We start from the raw sequence: 3,975 nt of genomic DNA, 5'->3' as shown, positions 1-3,975 counted from the left end.
AATAATAATAATAATAATAATAATAATAATAATAATAATAATAATTAAAAAAAATAGATCGAGTCCTAAATTGGCAAAAAAGAAAAAGAAAAAGAAAAAAAGAACGATCAGAATTTGCATATAGTTTAGGTAAGTCCTGACCCTTTTATCTTATTCTTAGGTTCACCATGAGTTCTCCATAAAGAAGCAGTCAGAAAAGAGTAAGGGATGAGACACCTCTTATGTTTTTGATCAGAGATAAGACCCCGAGTAATCTCTATAATTGGTGGGCTAGTTTTGCTACATGGGAACTGAATCAAGTATTTAAGCACCTCAAGTTCCTCACAAACATCATGGGAATTAAGCCTAACAGAGATTTAATCGAGGCTCTAGTGGGTTTTTGGGACCCCGTGAACAATGTCTTCAGGTTTAAAGATTGTGAAATGATGCCTATATTGGAAGAATTAGGTGGGTTCACCGGATTGGGGAGAGACCTTCGTGGGAAAAAGCCTGCTACTCCGAGAAAAGTTGGTGTGAACAACTTTTTAAAGAAGTTATGCCTCCGTCGAATTCCAATAGTTTGCTTAAACGAAGGTTGGGTTCCGTTGGAATATCTTTATGACAGATTTAGGGACGAGAAAGGGTTTGAGAACTTCTCGGGCATAGAATTTGTCAACCAGTTGAGTTACGACACTTGGAGGGAGTTGAGAATCATCGTGTTCATGATATCATTTCTAGGGATCATGGTCTTTCTAGAGCGTAGTGGGCGCATCAGAATTCGATTGGTTGCGGTAGTCTCGTATTTGAAAAGTAGCGAGGATCATACCATTCTTCCCATGATTTTTGGAGATATTTTTCGGGCTTTGACCTATTGTCAAGAAGGTGAAGATTACTTCGAGGGATGCAACATTCTGCTGCAGATGTGGTTCATAGAGCACCTTTATCATCATCCAATAGTAGTAAATTTCAATGATAATTGGCTGAATTACATTGGATGTCACTCAGATAGAGCTCTAAGTTGTAATCTTCCAGAGGGGGTGAGGGCCTGGCGGACATTACTTGGTTCATTGAGTGCTGATAGAATCACTTGGAACTATTACTGGTTCCCTTTTGCTAGGGTTATGCATATGTCAACATATCGGCCGTTCTTCATACTCATGGGTTTCAGAGGTTTTCAACCCTACGCGCCTCTACGCATTATGAGCCAGCTAGGGAGAGAGCAAAAGAGGCCCCCGATTGAGGACGTGCGCCCGTTCATGTAGGAATTCAAGGGAGAGGAACCTCCAAGGGAGTCATATGCACAAAAGGTTTGGTTTGGTGGTCGATTTTCTAATTTGGACAAGATGGTAGCTGATCGTAAATGTGGGAAGGTAAGCCTCGCATACCTTGAGTGGTTTTACAACCAGGCTATCCCCGAGCAAAGGCTAGAAAGATCCATACGGCATGCAATTGATTGGGAGGAGGAGATCGAAGCCAGAGTTAGAGAAACCAGAAGGGAAGTGGCACAAGAGTTCCAATCTCATATTGACATTTTACAAGTAGATAAGGGCATTCTGGAGACAGCCATGGACATACAACATGCTCATTTTGAGCGGGAAAAGGCTCAGTGGGCACGAGCGAAGCAAGCAATCAAAGCCAAAATTTGAAAGAAGAACATAGTCACAACCGATCCACAACAAGAAGAGAGAGAAGCCCAGTTCAGGGTAGTCTGTGATCATGAACATAGAGGTTTTGCTCCATTAATCCAAGGTCTGAGGGATTAGATAGGGGGAGTTGAGTCAAGCAAGGGGAGCCAGATCACGAAGTTTGAAATAGAAAGACACCACTACCAAAAGGTGATCAATCAGTTAGAAGCAAAGTCGCTAGAAGTTTGGCGCCAGAAAAATATGGCCTTGGACCGCGAACGTGATGCACTGGATCTAGCTGAGACCCGTGATCAGCAAAATCAAGAGTTGCATGTAGCTCAGGAATACATTAAGGGAAAGATCCTCGAGGTAGCCACATATACCTCAAAAGCATGCAGGAGTTGTCAGGGAATGAAGCTCGAGCGGTTTGCAGAAGTATCATTGAACGTTGCTCGCCATATATCTACAGACTTGGAGAGGATATACCACAATGTTGGGGGTCAGCTGCAGGAACAAACGCCTTGATTACAGTGATGCTGGTGGATTCTACTACAGAGATCAAAGTCTTCTTTTAGTTATCAATCCTTTTTCATTATTCTTTTGCTGTTTTTGAGTATGTAAGAGTCTTTTGGTGTTTTGAGTCTTGTTATTTTGCCTTTTATTTTAGAAAGTCTGTTTGAGTCAAATCTGGTCATGTTTAAATATTTATCTTTATGTAATTATTGTTTTTTGAGTCTTGTATCAATATATATATATATATATATATATATATATATATATATATATATATATATATATATATTGAAAATCAATGAAAAAGATTTTGTTTAGAAATTCGAAAATGAACCAAAAAGATTTTTGTTTTGTAAAAAAAAATGGACATGAACTACATAATGATCTGATTCATGCGACGACACGTAGGCAACCCACAAAAGGTTCGATCAAATATTTTTTTAATGACTCTAAAGTGAGGGATCAAAACAAGGCGAGGGAAAGGAAAAAAACGAAAAAAGAGAGGAGGAAATAACAGTGTCAATAAGCAACAAGCTGAAAAGCCGGAATAAAACATGAAGCCTTCCAAAAGCATGTTAGAGATGGTGATATTTTAGGAGCATTGCATATCTATGTGTGATTCCTATCTATAAAATGCTTAACCCTAACACATTTGTTGCCTCTTATATAGTAAGCTTAAGGTGGTTGGTTTGTGGTGAAGCTGACAACATATCATTACTTCACAAGATCTAAGGGAGCGGTGGTAATGGATAACAGTGATGAAATCGAGTTGGTCAGTGACAATCCACATGGCCAGTCAGTCAGTTGAGCAAGAGTCGGAGGAAATAAGAAAATTGAGACAACAACTGTCAGATGTATATCAAGCTTGGGTTTCAGGTCGACCTCCACCCCAGGGTCCCTCAGAGGGAACTTCCACCATACCCCAGACTACTCAACCATCGCTCCATGCAACGAGCGATCCACCAGGGTATGTGCCAAACTACAGCCTCCATGCTGCCCCCGGTACCTCTAATATGCAACTTCTAGTCGCACTGGTTAGGAACACCCCTCTTGTTATGTCTGGCGCACCAGTATATACAATCTTGCCACCACCTCCTACGATGAGGCCAAACAATGAGACACCATCTCATGCTTATGATGGCCAATACTATTTTCCAAATACGGCTTTCAGGGTCTCGGCTCCATACAATCAGGCTCCTCAGTATGAGTCACTAGTGGAAAATGAAAAGCCTACCACGACGGTTGAGCCAGATGAGATAGCCGTGAAAATGAAAAGTCTTGAATAGAATATAAAGAACATACAGGGACTAGGTGGTCACAAAAGTGTTTCATTCAGTAATCTATGCATGTTCCCTCACATCCATCTGCCACGAGGGTTCAAGACCCCAAAATTTGAGAAATATGATGGACACGGCGACCCTATCGCCCACTTGAAAAGGTACTACAACCTGCTGAGGGGTGCAGGAGGAAAAGAAGAGCTGCTGATGGCTTACTTTGGGGAAAGCCTTATGGGGGTAGCTTCCGAATGGTTCATTGACCAAGACATCTCTCACTGGGATGTTTGGGATGACATGGCCTAGGCCTTCGTCAAACAATTTCAGTATAACATTGATATTGAGCCGGATCATAATTCCTTGTCCAATATGAAGAAAAAGCCGACCGAAAGTTTTAGGGAGTATGCCATCAAGTGGAAGGTGCAAGCGGCTAGAGTTAATCTACCTATGGATAACCACGAGTTGATCACTATTTTTCTGGAGTCTCAAGAGCCTGATTACTTTCAGAACATGATGTCCGCGATGGGTAGACCTTTTGCAGAAGCAATCAAGATAGGGGAAATGGTCGAAAATGGCCTCAAGAT

This window comes from Nicotiana sylvestris, chromosome 1, assembly GCF_000393655.2.
Source record: "Nicotiana sylvestris chromosome 1, ASM39365v2, whole genome shotgun sequence".
Lineage (NCBI taxonomy): Eukaryota > Viridiplantae > Streptophyta > Magnoliopsida > Solanales > Solanaceae > Nicotiana > Nicotiana sylvestris.
The sequence above is the reverse complement of the archived record's forward strand: the minus strand, read 5'-3'. Positions refer to the sequence as shown.